This window comes from Drosophila navojoa, chromosome 4 (assembly GCF_054131105.1).
Source record: "Drosophila navojoa isolate 15081-1374.11 chromosome 4, UAZ_NAV_1.0, whole genome shotgun sequence".
NCBI classification, from domain to species: Eukaryota; Metazoa; Arthropoda; class Insecta; order Diptera; family Drosophilidae; genus Drosophila; species Drosophila navojoa.
The window spans coordinates 16,999,985-17,027,295 of record NC_142892.1 but is presented as its reverse complement, the minus strand read 5'-3'; the positions used below and the strand labels follow the sequence as shown (position 1 = coordinate 17,027,295).

Below are 27,311 nucleotides of genomic sequence, written 5' to 3'. Positions count from 1 at the left end.
TCTCTCAATTATGACTTAATTCATATCTAATGGATATTTTCTGTGAAAATTTCGTGATTAATCGCTGCCTGGAGGCCAAGTCAGGAGGACATCTCATTTGGGGGTTGCTCGCAGCAGCAGAAGGAGTCTGCGACGACAACGGCGACGTCGACTGCGACTGCGACTGCGAGTGCAGTTGTTCACACATGTTCACAAAAAAAAAAAAAACACATGCGAAAAATGAAAACTGTGTTTGGGGCAACTGTCGAACAATGGCGCACCACTCGAACCACCCGCACCACCCGCACCACCTACTGCCGTAACTCAGCGCTGAAACTTTCAAGTTCTTTTAACATTTTCAAAAAATTTTTGCTTCCACACCGCCCTCAATTGTGGAGGCGTGGCAGGCGACATATGCAACGGAAGTCGCTAAAACTGATGACGTCGCATGTGACTTTAATGCCTTAAAAAAAAACAACAACAAGCTGCAGTTGCACGCGGCTTTTCTTATCTATGGCACAGTAGCGCCATCTGTGCGTGTTTAGCGGAACTAGCGCGCTGAGGAAAAACTGGCTATGAATGCATTTTTATCTAAGCGAGAGAGCGAGCGAACTTACGAGAGAGCGAACATGCTTTGAGTGACTTTGAATGCCGGCAAAACAGAGCACAAATTATTTCTTTTACGCTCTCACGCTGTGGCTCCCTCTCTCGCGCTGCCACTCGCTCTCCCACTCAACGCCCGGCTCTCTGTTTATCTTTGGCAATGCATTCTGTTTGCTTTGCTTCCCGTTGTTGCTCTTGTTGTTGTTGTTGACCGCTCCCAAAAAATCTGATTTGCATATTTTGTGTGCACTTCAAGCCGCATTCAATTTCTATTGATATTTGCTGATAAGCTGATAAGAATTTAGAGTTATTAACCCATTGGAATTTAAAGCGGATTCTTTCTGTCAAGCGGCTACCAATTGGAAACTGGGTTATTGAGTGAACTAGAGGCGGAAATTAATAAAAGTTTTGATACAACAGCAAAAAAAATAAATATAAAAATTAACAATATATTTTATATACGACTTATATTAACTAATAAAAAAGTTGTACTAATGCATTAAATAATATTAATTTACCAATTACTCGAAGCCTTTCCAATTAGACCAATTCGCGTGCCTGACAACTTTATTGAATCAGCAAATTATTTGTCTCACCTGGCGGCTTAGCACACCTGTATGTAGTCCAATTGGACAGGCACACACACACACACCACATTGACACCCACAAATATTGTCAAAAAAAATAAAATAAAATCTTGGCAAAGCAGCTCAGCGTTTAGCCAAGTTTCAAACCCAGCACACCATGCGTTTATCTGACTCAATGAGAATCCAATTTGAGTGCAACTCATGCGCTCTCTCACACGCTGCTTATCAGCTGCTCTCAGATAACTTTTGCACTATCCAATTCGCTGGCCGTGCTTCGTGTGCCTCGTATTTCGTGAGCTCGTGCGCTCGTCGCCCGACGAGCAGCGAGAGCGAGCGTGTGAGCGTGGTGGGCTGCTGGCAGATAATTTTAGTTCATAAACAAGTTTCGTTGCGTGCGATGCCCGTTGCGCTCTCAGATACTTTTTGCCAGTTGAGCCGAGTACGTGAACGTGTCTGGACGTTGTTTTTATGGGCAAGCGTTGTGGAGAGCCAGCGAAATTGAAACCAAAACCGAAACCGAAACACAAAACCGTTACCGAATTCACAACCAAAAACAAAACGAAAAAACTCAAAACTGCAACCGTTAGCCGTTAACTAATACAATTTGCATTTAATAGTTGTGCGTTTAGTGAGTGCAACGCGCGCGTGCAAAAATTCTGCTCCAGTTCGCCCTCCCCCTCGCACACACACACACACACACACACACATACGCTCAGGCCTCTCTGCCCGCTGCAGCCGCTGCTGTGCCTAGTGATGAGCGTTAACCCGTTCGCTTTGCGGCGTGCGTGCGTCTTGTTATTGTTGTTCTTTTTTTAGGCAATTGCCGAAAATAACCGTTTTGCCATTCATCAGCACAAAACAAAAACAAAAACAAAATCGAGCAAATATTCGCGTGTTACTTTTGTGCGACGTTTCTTAATTTACTGCAAAGTGCTTTGCCGCAATTTTTCCAAGCGTAAGTTTTAATTAAGTTAGCTTTAAGCTTTATTGATGTTCAGCTGGAATTCTAGCTTCATTTTCCTTTATTTAGCTATTTTCGGCTGTCAGTGAGCAGCTTGCATGTAATTTATATCCTTAACTTGCTTGCCATCGATAAGGTTTCATTCTGCTTCTTCCTGTTCTTTTTTTTTGTGTTTTGATGAAAATTCCACAATCATTAATTATGTCATTCGTCCCCAAAGACAAGAAACGGGTTTGCCTTTCGTTAGAAGATCTTAAAGCTCGTGCAATTCCAGGAACTTTTCAGTTAGGTGTTTGTTCGCTCTGCGTGTTTGTTCTTCGCACTCAGATGTGAATCTTTATGAATGAAGCTCGATCGGGGGCTCGGACCTGGGCTGGGGCTGGGGCTGCTGTGAGGCGTGGACACAGATTACATGTGTTTGCGTCTGTGTGTTGGCTTCGTCTTTATGTGGAAATGCTTGACACTTCTGCAGAACAGTTACCATTTCGACTTGACTTGTTCTGTTGACTGCTGCTGATGTTTGTGTGTGTGTGTGTGTGCGTGTGTTGGGCGTGTTTCTCTTTCAGTTTGTGCCCAGAACCGTTGCTTAATGGCCCAAACGTGAGCTGGCATAAAGTTGGCCTAGGCCAGAAGTTGTGTAACAACTGCAATGGGGAAGCCGAAAATTCCGACACTTTTGACTAAAGTGTAAAAGTCGACGATGGGCTTTAACAGATCTTTAACTATGATTAAATATTTTAAAGTTAATTTATGGATGTATAGAAACAAAAGCAATTAAATTTTAATATACAATATAAATATTCCCAACTAAAGTAATTTGTATACATAATTATTAATATTTAATTTAAAAAAAGTTGTATTTTTTATTATAAATAAATTTTAAAATTAAGTAACTGAATTTTTTATAATATTTGTTGCTAATTTATTGCTAATATTTTAAATATATAAATGAATTTGGTTGACAGATGAAATTAAAATATTTTAAAATTAATTTATATATTCAATTTTATTTAGATTTATAATAAATTCAAACATTTTAACTTAAATGTACGTTAGTATATTTATATTATATATTATTAATTCTTGAATATATAAATATTTTCTATTTCAATAAAATTTATAGTTAAGCAAGACAGCATTTATTTTTTTTATTTAAATTTAAATTTCATTAAATTATCCTTTAATCTTCATCATTTAATTTTAATATTAATTTTCAATTGGTCAACTTCATATGCAGTTATCGATAACTCCGACAACTACTCAAATATAGCTATCGCAATGCTTTTTCACTCCTTGCTGGCATTTGCTCTGATTCGATTCCAATTGGATTTAAGCTCCTGCACTTCGCTAGCCTCGCCGCTGTTTGCTCATTGATTAGCCCCAAATTGAGCGCACATTTGGGCATTACACAACACTGGGCAGCGCTTGCAACACTTGCCACACGCGGTGAACTTTTGTAATCGCATCAGCAAATCCAGCCAGTTCGCACTTTTCACCGCCGAATGAAAAATTGTATTGGAAAATGGAAATTGATGTTTCGAGCGAGACGCGGGCCAAACAAACTCCCAGCTAATTATGCGCTGCAGCAGTATATGGATGTGCTCGTGAAAATAGCAGCAGTATTTGTTTATTTGTTGTTGCCCTCAGCTGCCCCCGTCCACCCTCACCCACTCCCGCTCTCTCGCTCGCTGTGTATTTTCATGCCACTTGAGCTTGTATTGCATAAGCGAGACACAAACAAATTTTCCGGCATGCCGCATGCTTTTTTTTTTATATTTTATTTTCTTCTCTTCTTTAACCTTGATTAAGTTGACGCTCTAATGATGCTGCTAATGCTGCTGATAATGTTCTCGCTGATTACAATGATGATGATGATGATGAAGATGTTGTTGACGATGATGCTGCTGTTGTGCTGTGGGGGGGGGAGGGAGGGGGACAGCTAGAGCATCATTAGCAGCCGCTCGCTCACATTTCTAAGGCCGGTGCGCGGCGCTCTCTCAGCGTCTCGTATTTTTAATTGCCGCCCAGCACTTAGCTAATGTAATTTATATGACTTCTTATGCTCTAAAAGCTTTAAAGGTAGCCAAAAAACATAAAGAAGAAGAGAAATAAAAAACAACAACAAGCAGCAGCAGCAGCAAAGTGCAGCAGCAGCAGCCGGCGAGAGGTGGAAAAAAACTTTTGTTTATATTTACCTAACATTGTACTTGAAAGATATTTTCGTTACTTTTTTTTTCTGTGTCTTGCGCCTCGGCGCCCCGCCCCCCGTTTAGCCTGTTTACGGCTCTTTCTGTTTGTTTATCTAATGGCTAAAAAATATTTAAGCTGTAAAATTGTTACCGTGAGCTGGGCTAAAAGCAGGAAAAAAAAGTTGAGTTTTTCTTTTTCCGTTGGTATTTACAGAAGTCATAAATGCCTTTCCAGACTGGAGAGCAAGAAGAAGAAGCAGCAGCAGCAGCAGCAACAGAGCAACAACAAAAAAATTGTAAAGGTTTAGATTTTGGGCAGAAATTGAAACTCGGACTCGACCTGGCCTCGTCTCGTCTCGCACATAAAACTTTGTATAAAACACAATTTTCCTCTCGCTATATTTGAAATTTATGTAAATGTTTTAGCTGCCTCTGCCGCAGCCTCAGCCTCTGCCTCTGCCTCTGCCGCAGCCTCTGCATCTCTCGCTTATCTTGACTGCTTTTCCTGTTGGTAATTAAAAAGTTTTTGCTGCTCGTCTGCTCAGATTAGCTAATGCAGGTTGATGTATATATATACATAAATATCTAAGTGTGTGTGTGTGTGTGTGTGTGTGTGTGTTTGGCCTTGAAATTGTTATATAAATCTTGTTAGTATTTAGTTTTTTTTTTTTTGGGCCGTTTGAATGGCACGGAGGCCAGTGATAAGCCAGAGTATGGCAAACATTTTGTAGAGCTGAGAGCTGGGAGCTGTTAGTGGGCCTTGAATAGCGGTACCTTTGTTTTGATATTAGCTAATGCTTTAATTAGATAACTTGGCTAGAAGTGTGGGCGGTAGAGAGCGAGAGAGAGAGAGAGACAGAAAGAAGAGTGGGAAGTAAACAGTATGAGGAGAAGAGAAGGAACAAGAGAAGAAAGAAAGAGAAATGACAGTTAAAAGTAGAAAAAAGAGAGATGATTGGATATAGAACATATATTTAGTGAGGAGAGAATGCGAGAATAAGCGAAAAGAAGAAACTGAAGGAATGAAAAAACTAGAAGAAAATGGAGAAAGAAGAGAGAAGAAAAAGGTGAAATTAAATAGAGAAATGAGACAAGAAAGCAAAGAGTAGAGAAAAGAGTAACAAGAGAAGAAAGGATTAAAAAGAAGGAAGAGAGAATAAGGAAGTAATAGAAGGACAGAAGAAAGAAGAAAATGGAGAGTAGAGTGAAGAAAGAGTAGAGAGGAGTAAAGACAACGTATGAGGAAATAAAGCAAAGTGTAAAGAAAAGGGTAACCAGAGAAGAAAGGATTGAGAAGAAGGAATACAAAAGTGATAAAGGAAGAAAAGAAAGAAGGAAATATTGAGTGGATATAAGAAAGGTGCGAGAAGAGTAAGGAAATAAAATGGGAAAATAAGGAAAAGTGTAGTGAGAAGAAAAAAAAAAGAGAAATAAATATTGAGAAGAAAGAAGGGGAAGTTGAGTAGAAAGAAGCAAAGTGTTTGAAGAGTACAGATAACAGAAAGAGATGCAAATATTCAACCTGGCAGAATGAGAAGGAAACTGAATCAAAGCCAAAGCCCATCGTCCAAACTATCTCTGTCTCTATCCAGGGATGTGAACCTATACTCTAGCTAAACAGAGACAAAATACTTTTGTTTACCGTTTATACTTATATATATGTATGTATATATTAAAATATATTTATAGATTCATCTATGTCTTGTCTTAGCCACATTCTGTTTACTTGTTGACCAAAATATCAAATGATTTTTGCTTGATTGTCGAATTTCATTTAATTTAAAAGTAAACTAAAAATCTAAATATAAACATAACTCTTTATCTATTATTGAAGCTGAAAAATAAAATATAAGAAAACTAAATAAAATACCAAATAAATAAGAGAGATTATAGATTACAAACATCTATCATTATATTGTATACACTGATGTATATCGCTGCTCACATCCGCCTCATTCCACACATCTACTCCATTCATCAATCCCATGGCAAATCATATAACTAATAGCATAGACAGCGCGCTGCTTAGCGAATGGTAACAAGTTGTTCGATGGCATCTATTTTGCTTTTTTCTTTCTGCTCTGTTCTGGCAGCTCGACTTGACGTAATTAGAACCGCGCTCAGCCCGCACTCAGCGACAGCGACAGCCCGTGTTTAGCATAGAATTTGTCTATGCCCTCAATCCATATTCCGCAACACATCCAATTCTCGAGCTAACACATTCCAGAACCGTATCATTTGCTCAATCAATTAGGCATTCCGATCTTGAACATGGCTAATCAGTTGGCCAGAAAGGCCAGAAGCAACGCTATTGAATTTCAGTTAAAAGCAAAGACTTGACCTTGCCGCAGAGCGCAGCTGAAACAGTGCTGGGAACAAAAGATCATTAGTTGGAGCGTCTAATAAAAACGTTTGATTGCCCATAATTATGGCCAAGTTAAAATGACAGAGGAGACGCCGCCGGGTCTCAACTTTGTTTGGCCCTTGTGCCAAAATGAGTTTAAACGTCTTCAGACGACGACGACGACGCCGCCGCCGCCGCCGCAGCGACAGAGGCGGAAAGTGAGTCAGGGAGAGAGAGGGAGAGGGAGCAAGAGGGAGAGAGAGAGTGAGCGAGAGGAGAGCTACGTCTGTCTACAAAATAATCTAGATAAAGTGATGTAAGCAGCTGAATATACACATACACATACACACACAGAGACACTCTCTCACACACACACACGCATACTCACACACACACACACACACACACACACTTGACTAATTGTGCCTTTGCTTTGCACAACGCGTCGTATACATAATATAATTAATAACCATAAATGTTAATTGCGCATACGCCACGTAAGACAACTATTTGCAAGTTTTACGCTTGGCTCGATGGCCGTAGTTGTGCTGCCTCTTCCTCTTCTTGCTCTTTTTTTTTTGTTTTGTTTGTGTTTCGTGCCAGCTGTCAATAGCTTTTCGTCCGACTATTTATAGACACGTGTCCTGCGTCCCGCCCCCAGCCCCTCCCCAAAAATGTTTGCCTAGGTGAAAAGTGTGCGTTATGAAAACATTTTCACGGCCTCATTTTCGTACCCTTTTGGGGCGGCTCTCTGCGCCTTTGTGGCCCAAAGTTTTTGTCAGTTAATTAAGCAAATATTTTTTTGTTTACCCAGTTAATTTGCTTTGTGGACCCAACCTGAGCGAACAGAACAGAATAGGACATAACCCCTTTCCTGCACAAATATTGTTGACATGTGCGGGTGGCTTAGAGACGTTGTTGCTGCTGTTGTGTTGGGAAATTAACTTGGCTCAATTTGCGAGTGGCTTTTTGGGCCCGGCTAACCAAAGTTTTGCGCCCAAGATAGTTTTGGGCCATTTAATCGCTCGGTTGAGCCCAGTGGCTTAGCCCGAAAGCATTTAATTTTAACTTGTATTTAAAGATGTGCTGCATTTCTCTTCCTCTCCCTCTCACCCTCTCTCTCTCTTTCTCTTTGTGACATTTGGAATTTGCTTCGTATTTATTTTGTGTAACTTGACTGCTGATAAAGCAGAAATTTAACTTTTGCCACAAGTATCAATAAACCCATAAATTTAAAAAGCACAACTGAAACACTCCACAAAATAAATAGCAAAGAAATTGCTGTTGTTGTTGTTGTTGTTGTTGTCAGCCCACAGATTTATTATATATACATATATTATATATGTATGTATATAAATTCGTATTTGTATAATGTTTTATTTGGACTGCGCTTGTTTTCCGGGGGCGTCAACTATGTGGCCACAGCAAAACTTCGCCCGCTCCCTCTCTGCCTCTCCCTCTCACTCTCTGTCTCTCTGTCTCTTTCAACTTATCTATTTTGTCAAGTTCGAGTGTAACAAATTTTTGCATATTTTGTCATAAATTTTCTGGTCCCATTTTATGATCATGTTTTTGCCCATGTTTTGCTCTTGAGTTTTTACTCGTCTCTAGAGTTTCTATTTTCTGCCTTCTGTTTTAGGTTTTATGTTTTATGTATTCTGCGGGCAATGTTTCAAACAATGTTCAACTATTAAATGCCTCGACAAATTTTAAAAATGTATTTTCATTGTTTTTATGGATAGCTGAAATATATATTTAGATATGTTTATAGTTTTTTTTTTGGGCTTTGTGCAAACAGATGGCTTGAGCGGCAGCAGCTGACAACACATGGCCATGACATGGGCATTGCTGTCCAAGAGGGGGCGTGGCAAACGATAATTCATTTGCTCTAAGCTAGAAGATTAAAGACTAAATCGAGTATGCAATGGTTAATGAGGCGACTAACCGTAGTTGGCAAAAATGCGCAGCATCCAAATGGGTTTACTGTATAGGAAATAAATATATAATATACTATATATATAATATATATGGGTAATATATATATATATATGTATGTGCATAAATATCAAATGACTCATTCAATATAAAATGTATCAAACAGCGAAATAATTGAAATAATCCGCCGAACCTGATTGAGCCATAAATAAGCTACTAATAGATTTAGTTAAATAAATATTTAAAAAAAAATTAGAATTTGTCCATTATTAAATTTATTGCTTTCCTGCTTTAGTAATCAATATTTTTATGAACAATTAAATTTTATTTTCCCTTACTCTAAATTTAAATTGCACTAAAAATGAATAAACGTTTAAGTTTACTTCTCTTGAACATGTGATGGAAATTTGCTGCAATTTGCAAAGGTCTTATGTAATTTTATTTAATATAATATATATACTAGTTATATTGACAGGACTTCTTAAGAGTTCAGTTGTCTTTGTAATACAAATATATTATATTTTACATTTTATATAACATAATATTTAATTTATTTAGTTTATAGATTATAGTTCAATTATTATAGCAACTTTTTGACCTTGGTAGCATATTTTCCAAACCTCATCACCTTTTTTTGCCTTTTCTCCATTCAAATTTATTATTTCTTTATTTAGGTAGGCTTTTCCCTTTTCCTGCTCCGTCAATTATTCGCACAAAAGCTGAAGCTAATGTGGGGTCATTATCCATGTACATATATAAGTTATATATCTCGCATTCATATTTTACAAGACTCTTAACAAGACTCTATTACACTTCAATTTCATGTACTTCTTTCGGTGCTCTGCTAATTATTGTCAATTAATTCTTCTTATATCTGCACAAATTTAATTATTATTATTTTTATTTATTTGGTTCTTTATTTAAATTATTATTATTATTTTCTTAATTTATTTAATATTCTGCTCTTTCATTGTCTTCTTTCTTTTCCTGTATACATTTAATTATTGTTTTTTCAAATATTATATTTTTAATTTAAATTATTTTATTATAATTATTATTATAATTATTACTATTATTATTATTATTATTATTATTATTATTATTATTATTATTTTATTTAATTTTCTGCTCTTTCATTTTATTTTACTTTATATTATTATGATTATTCTTTTATTTTATTTTACTTTTCTTTATAATTTAATTTTCTTTATTTTATTTTTATTTTTTTATTTTACTTTTTTTTCAAATATAATTTTCTTTATTTATTTCATTTTTTATTTAATTTTATTTTATTTCACTTTATATTATTCATTTTTATTATTGTATTTTATTTTATATTATTTACTTTATTTATTTTCTATTCTATTTATTTTATTTCACGAACCAATTGTAATATTAGTAACTCGTGCTTTGACCTTTCCAGCACATTCATTCGCCTTCATCAGGAATTCTCTTTATTTGCCCATTTGCTGTTCAATCAATTATCTGTTCTCCTTCAGCTAGCCCACATTGTATCTGATTTATATATTTATTCTATGCTAATACCAGACTAAGCCCTCTGATGGCAGCTCTGTTTCTTTGACCTTTCTTGCCCAAGACTCGGCTGTCGCCTGTCAATCGCCGCCATCAAAGTCTATCTTATCTAGAAATTATTTCTACATTATATTCTGGTTTGCAGCTAGCCTGCCTGGGCTCTGGCAAATATTGACCAACAATAAGCGGCTATAAATAAGTAAATAGTAGGGTTCCGTTCGTTACGCCGCGGCGTCGATATTTCCTCAAATGCGCTTGCACAACAATTGCAGTCGCCGTTCATAGAAATCACAACTAAATGAGAGCAAAGAGAGAGAGAGAGAGGGTGAGTGAGGGGGAAGTGAGGGCGAGGCAACGTATAAGGTAGGGCTGCCTAGATATCACACCTTCGGGGGCTAGTCACCTACTCAGCTACGCTGCTTCGGCTCTGCTTTTTATCTTATCGAAACGCTTATCAGTAAAAATGGTAAAGGTAAACAAAAGATAAGGCCGAGCTGACTTTTGCTGGCGACTCATTTGCCAGCCTGCATACATATATATTGTATGTGTATTGCTATAAATATATATTTTCATGTATGACGCATCACATTTTGATTTGATGCTCGCCAGCCAAAAGTCAAAGCATTTAGAAAACTTTTAAATGCGCATCAAATCAATTTTATAGCTCACAACATTCATCAAAATGCCATCAAATTTCAGCAAAATTTAATTACTAGCCCATATTATTGTCTGTATATGTGTGCATATATGATATATGTATATCGCTTCACTCTCCATTCGTTTAGAATCTTTCTCTCTTACTTTTTCTCTCTCATTCACTCTTTCTTTTGCGCCCACAATGCTTCGATCGGTGTGAATGGCACGTTCCCAGCATTTTGGCTGCCAAGAATTTTGCTTATTAATGCAATGAACAGAGCCTAGAGGGCAAATACATATGTATCTATATATCCATATACATAGCTGTATTTATTTAGATTTATTTATGCGTATGTGCTGCCATATTCATGTCGCTTTCTGCTTTCGCTTTTATGCTCATATTGGTTTCTTTTTTATCAACTTGAAAGTTTTAGATTTTAATATACATATATATAAATACTGTCGAGTCTCGATAATTATTAAACCGCTGAATTGGAAAACGAAAAAAATTATATCATTGTTAAATAAATTCGTTCTCAAAAGTCGTCTGTAATTTAAATTTTTGTGTTATCAAAAAAATAAATAAAATAAAATAAAATAATATAAAATATATATAAAATATAATAAAATAAAATAAATAAAAATAAAAAAAAATAAATTAATAAATAAATTAATAATAAAATAAATAAATAAATAAAAATAAAAAAATTATTAGAAAAAAAAACAGATCTCCTTTGCCATTATCGAGAATCTACTGTTTAAAAAATATATACAAAAATATATAATGTGTATAGAAAAAATATATTTAAATAAGTTAAGTTTAGGATTTTAAAATGTTAAAATAAATTAAATAATAAACTGATCGCAATCGATAAATTGAATCGCAATCATTGCAATGTCTAATGTTTCCAACTAAAATTTATTATTTTTTATTAAGCCTAAGGCTTTAGATAGTGCATTTATTCTCTTGACAAGCAGAGCCCCAATGCTTAATAAGCAGAATTACAAAGTTGAGTTGATCTATAAATAGATACCATAACTCTTTTATGGATCCCGTGGAGACTTTATATGCAACTCTATTAAAAAAAAAAAAAAAAGAAAAGAAGCTTAATATATATGTATATTATCTAGCTGAAAGCCACAAAGCTCTTTAAGATTTTTATCAATCTACAATATATTTCAAAAAATTTAGCTGTTCTCATTCACAATTAAAAGCGAGCATAATGCAGTCAGTTCCACCCGATTGCAGCTTGTTAAATTACCTTTACATATTTAAAATATTACGTGAGTGCAATTTCGAGCGAACAGCTGGGCAAGTGAATTGTTTTAATTACATTCTGTGATTGAACTGCTAACCGAAAAATAATAGAGCCACATAGATTGGGTAATTAATATGGCTCGGGTAGAGCTTGTTGTCGATTGCAAAAATTAATTACAAAATATATGTGCTTTTAATAGCTTTAGCAACTGAGATGCCGTTAGCCTGGTTATTATTAAACTGATTAGTGGAGCGAGCAGACGGAAAACTAGAAAATTGTTTTGACTTTGATGTGAGCCAGCTAATGGCTGATAATTGCATAAGAAAATGATGTGATTAAAAGTCAAGGCTAGGCGAAAGAGCTGCTTGGCTATGATACAAATGGAACTGAGGCAGATTTAGTCACAACTAAATGCGGATTACATCATAGCAATTTGTATGGCAAAATATATGTATATGACATTTGCACATGTCTTACAGATAAATATAAATTATATATATACTATATATATATTTGCATATTCAGCTTTGCCTTTGCTTTGGCTTTTTGTCTATAAATATTCGTATTTATTTCCCATGCATGCGAAACGTGTTTTGCAATGCCAAAAGTGACATTCACACAGCCATTTGACACAGCACCCGAAAAAGTGTTTTGGCCCGGTCTAAAGTCGCTTTTGCATTAGACAAATGACTCCATTCGTTGTCGTTGTTGGCTCGTTAGCTGTAGCCGAACGCCATCAAGGTGATTCAAGTCGTTTGTATTTAAATTGTTTTTTTTAGAGTCACTTTCAGCAGCTGCGAGAACTTTGCATAGTTAATTAATAATTTGTTGTTTCATTGTGCGAACAGGTGGCTGACCACTCCTCTTGCCTCGCCGCCCCCCTCCTGCACCTACTCAACTGAAATGTGCGCGCTCATCTTTCAATATTGAAATGAACTAGATTTTCATTCGCTCTCTCTCTCTCTCTCTCTCTCTCTCTGTCTGTGTGTTGCGCCCTCTATCGGCCGGCTAGAGTTGTCTTTGTTCATTTGATAAACAGCAGTACGACCCAATAATTAGTTCCACTTAAGCACACATTAGATAAGTCTGCGAGGCGCAAACCGTTGTGTGGACATTTCCTCAACTAGAAATTGATTAAAAGTCAATATTTTCCATAAGACTTTTAAGGCTTTGTCTGCCTCCATCTCTCTCTCACTCACACACTCTCTCTTTCTCAGTGTATATCAGCCTTTTTGTTGTTCATCCACTAATTATATACTAACCTATTCAAATTGTTCGCTTGGGTTTTTGTTAGGGGAGTTACCAAAAAAACTAAAAAAAAAGAAAAATAGTAAAACTTATTGATTTTTCTATGCGATTTGTTGTTTGTCCGCTGCGTTGCCTGTTTGCTTGTTTGTTTGTTTATTTAATGTTTGCTTGACTCGAAAATTATTTGGGCTAAGTCAACAGAAATGTAATCAATGAATAGACGAAAGCGCCGAACAACGCTGGACACAAATCCACAGAGAGAGAGAGAGAGAGAGAGAGAGAGAGAGAGAGCGAGGGAGTGAGCGAGATACAGAAAGAAAGGTAGAGAGTGACGAAAGCCAAAGAGTGAAATATGAAATTGAAATCGAAATTCGAAAATCTAAATAAAAATATTTTAGTTGGCTGCGTAATTGCTTCCTGGTTTCATATTGTTGTTGTTGTTGTTATTGCTGTTGCTGTTGCTCAATTTGTTTATCAAAATTTGGTTTCTAAATTATGGTCTTTATGCGTTTGTGCTTGCGTTCTCATGTAGGTCGGCATTTGAACAAAGTTTGTTTTGGTTTCATTTTGGTTAGGATATGTTTAATAGGAATTGGCCTAGGTAAGGGAGAGATGGAGTAGGGAAATGAAGTGAGTTGGGGCTAAGATTGACATAAGTGAGAGAGGGAGAGGAAAAGAGAAAGAAAGAGATATGAAATGAAAAAGAAGCAGATAGAGGAAGAAGCAGAGTTAGATACAAAGAGCGATATGAGGGATAGAGAGAGAGAGAGAGAGAGAGAGAGAGAGAGAAGAAAGAGAGATAGAGAGAGAGAGAGAGAGAGAGAGAGAAGAAATTGTGTTATTGCGTCTTCAGATGGTATTTGATATTGCCAGATCATAAGAACTTCAAATATCAAGCCAATATATTGTTGTAGTTAACATAAAATTATGTTACATCTAATGCTTAAGCTATTTAACTTAGTCTTCTTATAGAAGAACCGATGCATTGTCCGCTAAATTTCTTGAGGCTTTCTACGCTTTCTTTGAAGAATGCGACAGTCTGTGGTTTCTTGGCAGACAGAGTTTTTGGCACATGCCCAAGTACTGCTTTTCTGCTTCTTTGATAATGATAATTTGAAATTCTCGTTGGGTTTTCTACTCATTATTTGAAGGCCAATCTCTCTTTGATAACCTTATTATAGCTCTGTTTCTTTTTTTGTGTCTCCTAAACTTTTCTGAAATTATTTGCTATTCTTCAAGGCTTTCACTTCTTTTCTTATATATATGTATATTACAAATCGGACCCTTCCCCCTTTCTTTATAAACTAAATTCTGGGCTAGTTGCTTAACTTGAAATGGAAATTATTGCTTTACTTGGCAATAACTTTCTCTTAACTCCTTATTTTGCTTATTAAAAAACACTCGTTCTGTTTATATGTTCTACTCTTTCTTTGTATACTTAGTTCCAATACATGCTATCTTCTTGCCTTTCTTTGAAGATCCTTGCCAATCCCCTTAAGGCTTTCTTCTTCTTTAAACACACTCTTTAAGTTGAGCATTAGTACATGCAGAGCCTGTTATCTTGCTTTTCCTGAAAGATACTCTGCTTCTTTGCGGGCATTCCTTAAGCTAAGTTCTGCTATGATGAATAAGCTTTGAATTTCCAGCAAATCTCAATCAAGTCTTGCTCCTCTTATCTTAAAGAATTTCTTGAAATTCTTTCATTACTTTCTTCTCTCTCTTTAAGCAAGTTGTGACTAATGCTCCAGCTATTCCGCACAGTCTTCGATTAACTCCAGCAGCAATTAAACCTTGTTACCTGCCAAGATTGAATGCTCCCTCTATACAAGTTTTGGCTTCATACACTTTCGCCTTTAAAGGCAAACTCTCCCCCTCCCTCTCTCTCACTCTTTTCGAACATGTCTCAACCCCATCTTGCTGTGCAAGCGTACAATATTCCTGCATTTGCTATTCAAATGCGAACACAACTTAAATTTGTGTAGCTGTGCAGCTGGGAGGCTCGTGTCTTATCTAACATTGGCCTCAAGTTGGAGCGCTCACAGTTCGGTTGTCACAGCCTGAGCGGAAGTCCTGGGCTGCCGAGGCGGGCCCTCGGGCGCTACATGCGAGCTGTGTGCCAATTAAAGGCAAGCAAAGCATAAGCGAGGGTTGCCAGAGATGTAGTTAAAGAGCCGCCAACTCGAACTAATAAGGAGCTTAAGGAACAAGGCAAATGTGCTAAAAGGTTTACACACGGTCGCGACGTCAAGCTCTATGTTGACAAAAACAGCCATAAAATGTCAGGCACTGAAACCAGAAAAGGCTATGGGAGAGAGAGAGAGGGGGAGTGAGGCAGCGAGTTGCTCCACAGTTGTAGACACGTAGACAAGGGACGCACATTGTGCTGGTGGAAATAAAATGCTAAAATTATTCATTTTGCAAATAAGCAGCGTAAATATTTAATTAACAACTCAGCAGAGCAACGTGAGTGAGCGAGTGAGTGAGAGGGAGGCAGAGAGCGAGAGGGGGCTTGCTTGGGTGACGAGCATAAATGTGTCTCATATGTGCGTCGTCTTCTAAGGTTTCCTCTCTGTGTGAGGTGTGTGTGTATGTGTGTTGGTGGTAATATAATATTTATTTATGTGTCGCTGGCAGTCAAAGTCAAGCAACGCCAGCTCGTGACGTCACAATTCGGCAGCGCTTGCCATCGCTTTGACGAATACCTTTAGATATTGCCTTAAGAACGCAGCGGGTCGCTGACACGATAACTCTTATCAGTTCGGGCAATCGTTGAGCAGCTGGCTGAGCTACAAGTAAAAAGCTGACTTAGCTGTGGATAACTCAGAGAGGAAATGCTTAGGGGGAATGAGTTAGAAATGTTTATATATTGATTATAAAGCGTAAAGCATAGGAAATCAGAAATTCGACCGGCCTATGCTATGCAATACCTAGTTTCAATTTCTACTTCATATTTACTAGAAATAATGCAGCTTTAGCGGCATATATGGATAGCATATCATTCTCATTAACAGCTCTGTTAGCTTAAGGCGAATTCTCTACTTGGAATACTTTGAACAATAGTTAAAATATTAATGCGCAATATATCGTAATCCTCTATATGTCATAATTTGAGTCATATTCTTAGTCACATTTGCAGTTAAAAGTAAATAAAATAGTTTTTGGTGTGCTGCCTTTATATACAATATTTACTTGGCGTAGATTTCATTATAGGTAAATTATTTCTAACTAAAATTAAAATAATATTAATATATATTTGTCCATAAATAAATTGTGCTATTAATATTCAAATCAAGAATTTTTGGTGCATTGCTTTTAATAATTTATTAAAAAAAAAAAAATTACAATTAATATGTACTCAATAATTATTTACATTTATTAATGTACATAAAATAATATTAATTTTTAAATTATATTATGAATTATAATTGATTTAATGATTTTATAAAAAAAGGAGATGTTTTGTTCATTCAAAAATATTTTTAATTTGTTAATATGAATAAAATAATATATATATATATATATATATATATATATATTTTTAAATGATTTTTATATTAAATAAAACCTAGTGTTTTTATATTATATTATATTAATTTTATATTAAATAAAACCTGGTGTTTTTTTAATAATTTTTTTTTATTTTAATTATATAATATATATAAAATAAAATTAAAATAAAAAAATTATTAAATTAAAAAAAATAAATAAATTTCTAGATTTTGTTTAATATGCAAATAAGTTTGCAAAATATATATTATTTTGATAATAAGAACAAATTAAACATATATATAAATATATATTTGTTCATAAAATTTTTGCAAAGATATTTTTTTTAATTTAAATTTACTTTTTACAAAATAATATTTTTTTTTTTTTTTTTTAGAATATATTTACAAATTTATTTTTATTCAATTAATATTTTTAAATTATATTTGGAATATCATATTTTCTTTAAATAATATTTTTAGTAATATAGTTGCTTTGAAAATATTGGCTTTAATGATATTCCCCTTCTATTTTATGTGGAAACTTCTTGAAGCTGTTAGCTTAATTTACACACCTTTAAGTAGACATTTGATTTCTTGCAGCTGCTGGTCTCTGTTGCCCTTCTCTGATTACATTTGGAGCAATCGACTCACAGAGTCTTTAGCCTGGAAACAAACGCCTGACTAACCCCAAACGGCCCTAAGTAACTTGCCCGAATCCCTTCAGCCAACAGCTCCGAGCGCAACTCTGCTCTGACTAATTAAATTAGTGCAGAAATTTGCCGTTATTATTGTAGTTGTTGCTGTTGTTGCTGTTGCTGTTGCTTGGCTTTAATTGCTTCTGTGTTATTTTGGTTGGACTGCAGAAATGACTTAATAGATTCAATGGCAGAGAGCTCCGGGCCAAGCTCTTTGCGAAAATTTCATTATTTTTGGGCTGGCCAAGCGTGGGCGAACTTAAAGCGGCTTTTGCGAAAATCGATGGGGCCACTCCTGCTGCTGCTGCTGCTCCTGCTGCTGCTGCTAACTAACAAATTCGTAGCAAAACAAAGCAATTAATAACAAATATGTTTATACATTTTATAAGCCATCAAAAAAGGCATTGAGCTCAGCACGTGCCTGACCCGGGGATTTGATGTGCAGGTGCTTAGATATTCCATTAAATGCGCGTTAGACTAGAGCCCTGCCGACCGAAAGAGCTCAGCTCTAAAAGGGAATCAACAACACACAAAAATTGTGAAGGCAAAAAATGAGCAAAGAGTAAAGTGTTTGGTTTATTTCATTGTTTCAACTCGTAAAAGTGAGCAAATATTATTGCCTAAGCTTTTTTTGTTTGGGGTCGGGCTATTAAAATGTCATCATATGGAAGGGGGCGTGGCAAGGGGCTGTGTTAGCCGCTGAACTGTGAATGATAAGTCAAGGCACGCAACGTGAAATCGTGCGCCCGCTTTTATTGGCAGTCCAATTCCCAGTACGCCCGCTTGACGTATTTATTATTTAACACCTTCCCGAGTCAAGACTATGTCAAGACTCAAGTCTAAGCCAAAAAAAAACCCTAAGCGCCGCCAAATAGCATACCCATAAAATGTTGACCTTTTTGCACACACGCACGCGCACCCACACAGCCCCAGAGGCGGCCCACACCTGGGTGGTCTTGCTTGCCTTTTATGAGGTACTCTAGTTTTTACGAGTCGGCCTCAGCATAGGTTAGAATATTTAAAAGTGTGCTTAATTATGCTGTGAAAATAAAAGAGAGACGCAAAAAGAGTAAAACAAAAAACAAAAAAAGAAGCAAAACAAAAGAGAGAGAGAGAGAGAGAGAGAGAGAGAGAAGCGAATAAAGAAATTCTCATGACTCGACGACAGCCACAGCTCATAAAGTGTTTTTGTTTGCTATCAAAACTCATTTCTCTGGCGTGACGAAAGCTCTTTTCGCAGAAGCGAGTAGCACAATTAATTTGCAGCTTAATTACATAACGGCATAATGGTCGCATTCAATGCGCTCAAGTTCAAAGGGTTTTGCGAATTTGCCTGTGCAGCGCCTCTCAATTTTAGGTGCGCACAAAAAACAAAAAAAAAAAATACATCAATAAAATTGCAGTGAAAAAAAGTTTTAATGCATGAGTATTGGTGTGCTTTTAGCTGCTACTTTTTAAACACATTTGAATGGAAAAAGCTTATGAATGGGCCTATAAAAGTAATATATGTATGTGCGATAATTGAGGCTATTCTTAAGATTTTCGTGAATTGTGTATGTGGAGGGAAATATACATATGTGAAATTGGGACTGGTTTTAAAATTGACAATTGATATTACTATACGTGATATCAAAAATATTTATAGTAAGTCTAAAAATAAATTGTATTTAAATAAATTGTATGTATTAAAATACTAAACTTGAAATTGATAGCAAAAGCACATGAAATTGATAATATTCTATTCTTGTAGTAGTTAATATTCTTATTGAACATTTATTGATATACATTATTTATATAAATATATTATTTATAAATTTATTATTATTATAATATTTATATAAATATATAAATTATATATATATTGGTTATTTTATTTGTTAATATTCTATTCTTGTTGACCATTTATTGATATATATTATTTATATAAATATATTATTTATAAATTGCTTATTATTTTAATATTTATATAAATATTTAATATATAAATATATTATTATTTTATTTGTTATATATTTATATAGTATTTATATAAATCTTATTTAATATATAAACATATATTTAATGTACACATTTCAAGTTCTTCACATTTATTGCTAATCTCACATATCTTATATAGAAGCTTATTTCATCTTAGATTCTAGCTTAGTAAAATATATTTGAATTAGTGTAGAATTTCTGGCGTAGAGTAATATACACAAAAATGCATACATAATGCTTAATTTAAAAATGTAATATGCATAAAAATTAATAAACATGTTTATAAAAACTTAAGGAATTCATAGAATTCATATCTAAGAGCTTAAAGCTCAACTTGACTTGATTCTATATATATGTTTATATACATTACATAGAAAATGAGTTCGTCTTACATACATAAAAAATATTTACGAAACTCTTTAGCTATTCACAATAATTAATTAATACTATTCTTTAAAATATCTCTTATATTATGTACTAAATTATTTATATTGCTCTCTAAACTCCTTTAACTCTTCATTATTATTACACTCATCATGTATCCTCCTTCTCTAACTCTCTTGTTTATCATTTTCCTCTACTTGCAGAGCTCACGAGTTTGATTAGCCAAAGCCGCAGCTGCTAACTTTTAGGGGTAAGTTTTCTCAGTCACTTGCATATATCGATCTGAGTGCTCAACTGGCCAACAAGACTGAATAAGTGTGTGTGTGTGTGTGTGTGTGTGTGTCTCGTGTCCAAAATGTCCAGCAATGTGTCCAGTTCGCTCTGTTCACGTGTTGTTTAACACGCTCTGGCGGCTGCCTGTTACCAAAGTCAACCCCCGCCGCCTTCCTCCTCGAACTGTAACCCAAACCTAGACCCCCAAGCAGCAAGTCGCTAGCTATCATGGAGCGAGACTCAAATTGAATTACAACAACAACAACAACAACAAACTGGGAACTGACAGTCGAATGGATTTAGCTACGAGATGCTCGACCGTTCGTCCGTCCGTCCGTTCGCTCGCATAAAATATGCAATTGCAAGTGCGGACATTTGGCAGGAAACTATGCAGACGACGCGACGGTGCTCAGGTGATATATCGCCAAACTAGTTTACGCAACATGTGGCATGTGCAGTTTGCATGCCACAAACAAAAAAAGCAAGAAGGAAAGAAAGAAGCAAGACAAAAACAAAAAGAAAAAAAATGGACATTTTGACATGTGGCGTTGCCTCAAGATTTGCCACAGATAAACTACAAATGGTCAAAGCGACTGGCTTGCAAAGTGTCTTTTAAATACAAATGTTATCTGCCCGACAAATATCACATGTGTGTGTGTGAGTGTGTGCGAGTGTGTGTGTGTGTGTGTACGTGCCACATTTTGTGGCTGCTACAATTTTTAATGGATTGACGGCAGACAGCGAATGCGCATTAGAAACCGGGCGGTGCCCCAAAACACAGAACGCATAACGTCGAATGCCTAACGCATATCGTATGCCGTATATCGTATAGCGTATATCGTATATCGTTTGTGTCGAGTCATGCCTAGACATGAGCATCAGTTGAACCTTGTCGACATGCAGCAGATGCTGCTGCTGCTGTTGCTGTTGCTGCCGCTACTCCTGCTGCTGCTGTTGCTGCTGCTGCTGTTGATGCTGCTGTTGCTGCCACTGCTACTGCTGCTTCCACTCCTGCTTCTCCTGCTCCTCCTGCTCCTGCTGCTGTTGCTCTTGCTGCCGTTGCTGCTGCTGCTGCTGCTACTGCTACTCCTGCTTCTCCTGCTGCTGCTGCAGTTATGTCAGCTGCTGCTGCTGTTGGTTCTGCTGCTGATGTTGGTGCTGCTGCTGCTGCTGCTGCTGCTACTCCTGCTTCTCCTGCTGCTGCTGCTACTCTTGATCATCCTCCTGCTCCTCCTGCTGCTGCTGCAGTTGCCATCGCTGGCGTCAACTGCCTTTGCATGCCAAATTTCGCATGGCTACTGCAATTTTCTTTCAATAACTGGCCAACTGACTCTGGCACGTACTGGCTTAGACTATCTCTTGGCTACTTGAACTACCGCTAGCCAGCAGCTCTACTCCTCTCTCTCTCTCTCCCTCTCTCTTTCTCACTATCTACCATCTCTATTGATACTGCATACATTTATTTTAATTGCATTTGTTGTTCGCAGCGCATCGAGTGTCTTCTCTGAGGTGTTGTGCCTCCGATAAACAATTTCGGATTGCTTTCGGGCCATGGGCTCGTACTGGTTTTCTGTTACTTGTTTGCAGTTTTTGGCTAATTGGCCAATTGAATGTTAGTTTTGAGTGTTCGATTTTCAGTTCGGTTGTTGTTGTTGTTGTTGTTGGTATTTTAATAAAGACTGAAGACTTTGGCAATTTATGGCCTGCTGAGCTTTAAATAATATCATTTAGCTTTACAGGTGTGCAGAATGCTGCATTCCAATTGGAATGCTTCACGTATTGCAGTTGGCCTAGATAATGCTAAAAATAAAAGTAGATTTCAGGAATGTGACTTGTGTGTGAGGTACTTGGCTTAGTTTTCAGATTGCTTAGCTTAACTGATTCATTTTGAGTGTAGCTCAATTAGGATGTACCTAAAGTTGCCATTTATCATTCTTGATAGATTAAGGTATTGGTTAACATCATGGATTTTTTAATATAAATATAAAAAATGAAGTTTGAATAGTTTTGCCTTCTTTTATGTAAAGTTTTCATAAAAAAAAATATGAAAAATAAATAATTAAATAAATAAATAAGAGATAAAGCTTTTCACAAAGTCTCTTAAAACATTTATAATATTTTCTAAATTTCATCAACAATTTGCTAATATTTTATGCAATGCAAATAAACAAAAATTTATTTATATATATGTATATTTATTTGGCTAAAAGCATTCGTTCGTTTAGACCGTTTAGCCCAGCCCTGCTCAAGTGGCTGCCTGCCCAGCCCCCTTGCTGATGGCTTCGATAAAGATAAAACAATATGTGAGTGAGTCAATAGAAAGAGAGAGAGAGAGAGGGAGAGACAGGCAGAGCGAGAGGTCTCATAATTGATATTCATATGTGGATTTTGTGTTTGTCGTTCGACTGCATCTCATTAGCATCGCACATCCTTATAGGAACTGGGGAGTGTGTCGCGTTACCTGCGCTTATAAATAAGCACATAATCAGGCGACAAAAGCGTCGAAAGCAGCAGCAGCAACACCAGCAGCAGCAGGAGCAGCAGCAACAGCAGCATGCATAAATAAATAAATAATTTGCAACAATTACCATAAGTTGGGCTTGACATCTTCTTCTTCCACTGCTTCAGCTTCGGCTTCAGCTTCCCTCACTTTGGCATTCGAGTTATGACTAACTTAACGTGAAGGCAGCTCTCACAGCGCTCGGCCAGATGATGATGCCAGCTACCAGTCGATAAACATAAATAGCTGACACGAGCAGCAGCTATCATAGAGAGATAGAGCGGGAGGGGAAGAGCGAGTGCCAGGCAGAGTGAGAGTGAGATAGCCAGCCCGAAAATAACAGCCGTAAAGTGTTTGACTTTATGGCCAAATGGGCGACAGACGCGGCTTTTGCATGGAGTCGGCTTTAATTAGCGCTCGCCTCACAATTAAATAATATTTTTCTTTCTTATTTTACGCCCAACTCGCTCTCCCTTTCTCTCTCTCTCTCTCTATCTCCCTCTCTTGGCTTTTGTGTGATGCTGCCGACTTGTTAACTCGCTGCCTGACAGTCTGCCAACAAGTTTTAATTACCAGTCAGAGCCACAAAAAAAAAAAAAAGAAGATATATAAAATAAAAAGTAAAAATTGTCTCCCGGGCAGTTAGTTTTTGATAGTCGTTGGCTTTTTTAATGACACTCGACTGCTGCCTGTATTTATCCAGCTTTTTCTTGTTTTCTTTTTCCGCTTGTTTCCAATTTTATTTGTTGTTTTATGACGGTTTTTTATATGAATGTTTGCAAATACTTGCATTTTGAGTGTATTTAACGATCCGTGATTCTTATCCACACGTCGTTTATTTAGCTGTCGCTACTCATTTGTGGAAAACGGCAGCGATGTAGATAAAGATTACTATATATACTTGATAAACTCTATATGTAGTTATTTTGTGGAAGCTTAGGTTTTTTTCTGGCTTTTATATGTTTTATTATTGTTATTTATTTATTTATTTTTGATTTATTTATAATAAATTTTCTTTTACATATATTAAAAAATGTATTGTGGAAACATAAACTTATTATTTAGAATTTGTAATTATTTTATATTTAGGATCTATTAAATGTTTTTATTTATTTAATTTGAATTTTATATTAATTTTTAAAATTAATAATTTAATTTTATATTTTTTATTAATATTTTTTTTTTTGTATTTACTTATTTTTTATTAATATTTTATATTTTGTATTTACTTATTTTTTATTAATATTTTATATTTTATTATTATTATTATAATGTATAGCCTATGCCGTATTTTGTACTTTGCATTTACTTATTTTAGGCAATAATTTTTAATTTAGTTTTTTTATATTTAGGTTATATTAAATTTATTAATTTATTTAATTTGAATATCATATTAATTTCGAAGATTAATAATTGAAGTCTATATTTTTTATTAAAATATTTGATTTTGTATGTTTCTAATTAATATTTTATTATTATTATTATAACGTATATCATATGCCCTATTTTGTTTTTGTTACCTATTTTATTATTTTTTTTTATATTTTTTATTATTATTGTATTTTTATATATTTTATTTTAGGTTTTTTTATATTATTTTCATTATTTTTTTTTGTTCCTTTTTTTATTTTTATTTACTTTATTTATTTATATTTATTTATTTTTTCTCTCTGCATTGGCAGATTTCTTCTTCTTCATTTTGATTATGACAGGCTACTGTAACCAGGCCTCGCTGCTGATTGTCTCTATTGACACATTGACATGCATTTTGTCAATAAAACCAGCAGCAGCCGCCGCAGTTTGTCATTCAATTTTGATGAAGGTCGTTTCGGTTAGCGTTGTAAGTGTGACGACAACTTGGCTGCCAGCCAAGTCTAATAAAAAATTAAATAAATTATATAAAATATATTGAAATCGATTCGTGCTCCAGATTTCTTACCCGATATTAAATTGAGTTCAAGTCCAAGAGAAAATTAAGTATTAAATAATATAATTGCTTATCTTTGCCATATAAAATTGAGTTTAATTAATTTGTAAGTTCGACAACAACTTAAAGAGCTTTCTCCGCTTTCCCGCTGTCACTTGTGGGCAGCGGCTTCAACTGCACGCTGCCACGGCCAGTTGGACCACGTCCTCTGCAGTGTTGGCCACGCCCACCGTCATGCGAATAGCTGCTTCGTCTTATTTACAACTTGACATTTCACTTGCCAGAATCGCGGCACTTCAATGCGCTCCAATTGCATTTTATGACAGACCGAACTGACCTACTTAAGGGCACTTCTCCACTCACCCACCCACCCAACCACACACACACACATACACATTTACATTGCTTGTCTCGTCCTTTTCAATCGCATTATAAATTTAATGTGTTGACCTTTTTCTTTCCTGCTTTTATTCGGAGCCCTCGCTCGACCGCAATTTCAATAGATTGGCTGCAGAAATCAGCGCTAAAGCGTAGCGAAAAGGACTCTTACGACCCTCGTAAAATTTAACTAAAATGTCCATAAGTAGCTGACGGGGTCGAGCTACAAGTGAGCCGCAGTTCCAGCTCCATTTCCAGTTCCAGTTCCAGTTCCAGTTCCAGTTCTAGTCAGGGCTGTCGCATTTCACGCTGACTGCACGCCGTCCCGCCCACATTTTTGGCCAATATCCTGAGCTATTTCCTGCTTTGTTTTTTGCTTCTTTTTTTGCCATTCTGTTTCGCTTTCGCTTCTGTTGCGTCTTTTGTTATATGGAAGGTCGCACACACACACACACATACATTTTATTCTTGGCACATGCTCAACTCAGGGCTAACAATTTTCGTCACAAAAGCTGCGTACCGGGCTTAAAAAAAAAATAGCTAAAAAAAAGCTAAAGCAAAGGCAAAAAATAAATAAACTTTGTAAAGAGTTCGTCGTTTGTTCTTGTCGCTTGGCATTGAATAAAACGTCTTCAACTAGAAAGCAAAACATTGTAAATTGTTTTTCTTTGCCACACACACGCACACACACAGTTGAGAGGGACTACCCCTAACAGCCCATGTTATTTTTTTGTTACTGTCATCTTTTGTTTCTTACTTCAAAAGCAGCCTGGCTAAGAAAACTTTTCTTGTTCCAATGTTGTTTCCATTGCAAGGACCACACATACACACACACACCCACACACACACACACGTTTTTAAGCACTGTCTTTTGGCCATCTATCGTTTCGGTTCATTTTTTTTTCCACATTTACAAGGCCCAAGTCCTGCGTCCTGCGTCCTGCTGCGCTTGAGCGCATATATTTTATTGACTATTATTTTAGCCATTGTCCCACGTCGCTTTGGGGCTCGGGCTTTTATTTAAAGCTTGTATTTATTGTTTATCTGTTTCCTGCACCAATTTTGTTTGGTATAGAGTAAATACATACATATGTCTAAATATATATTTACAAATCTATTTTTAAGTTACGCTCTAATGGATTAAATGAAAAGAATCGCAAGAGCTTTAAATTTCGAATTTGAAATGTTTTTACTTGAACCTTAAATTGTAACATTCCATTTAAAGGGATTTTAAAAAGGAAAAAATTTGGGAAAAATATAAAAATTATAATAAATAATAAATAATAATAATAATAATAATAATAATAATATATTATATGCTCACACTTAAATTAAATGTTTTTAATATCTACTATATATATACTCTTATCACTAATTATATGATAGAGTCAGATATTCACACATTTATAACTTTAGGGTATATACTAATGAACTGCTAATTCATTTCATTCGAAATATACATCCCTCGAATATTTCACGATTTTCTTTATGATCGCTTAACATTTATAGCTAATTGCTCAATTCGTTAAACATTTTGTTTCTTAATCTATCAAATTGTCTAAATTATTGTTAATTTTGAGCGTATCAAATTTTCGCACATTCGCATTGGATCGTGAATTGTGGCAATTAAAAATATTTGCTACGCACTCTCATTCACACACACACACACACACACACACGCACACAGTAAATTGGCATCACGACTGCGAATAAAATGAATATACAAATTTTGTTTTTCTTTTTTTCAATATTTTCCATGGTTTTAGTTGAGCCAAAGCAATTAATTGACCGGTTGGCGCTCTGAAAGGCCTCGAGTCTTATGAAGGCGTGAAATTTGTAGAAAAAAAGTTGAAGAGAGATGGAGCGAATCGGCGGGACAGAGAGAGAGTGAGAGCAATTCGAATAATTACGAAATGTTAGGAAAACATTGCGTTTTAAAGCCATTTGCCACTAATTTTATTAGATTTTCCTTTTGCTCTCGTTTGTCTGAAATGATTATTGTAAGCAATAAAAATAAAAAAAAAATAAAACAGCCAGAGAATAGAAAAGCGGAAAAGCAGCAACACGCAGCTGGCCAGCATGGCGTAAGTGGAAGCAAAGGGAAACCATCCTTGAAATCTATTGTCTGTCCTTGAGGGTTCAGAGTCGAGACAAATGCAATGAAGCGGCCAAATGGCAAATGGCAAAAAAAAAAAAAAAAAAATGCGAAGAAAAACAAATGAAAATCAAGGGAAAATCAAGGGAAAATGGCAACAACTGATGCCTGGTGCCCTTACATAATTGAAAAACATCACACACACACACAGAGACATCCAAATGAAAATCAAAATATCTATTTAGATACAAGATAAAAGCTGCAATTTCTAGATGAAATCTAAATTCAGTTAGATATATAAATATATAAATATATATATA

At 35.7% G+C, this 27,311-nt stretch overlaps 1 protein-coding gene across 1 annotated transcript in view; it reads left to right on the top strand.

Moving 5' to 3' along the window:
* The first annotated feature begins 1,534 nt into the window (after window positions 1–1,534).
* Window positions 1,535–27,311, top strand: part of caps (capricious) — a 70,478-nt gene continuing 44,701 nt past the window's right edge. The window contains exons 1-2 of the mRNA XM_089259075.1: window positions 1,535–2,124; window positions 20,022–20,068. The gene's annotated coding sequence lies outside the window, so the exon portion shown is untranslated. The remainder of the gene's footprint in view (window positions 2,125–20,021; window positions 20,069–27,311) is intronic.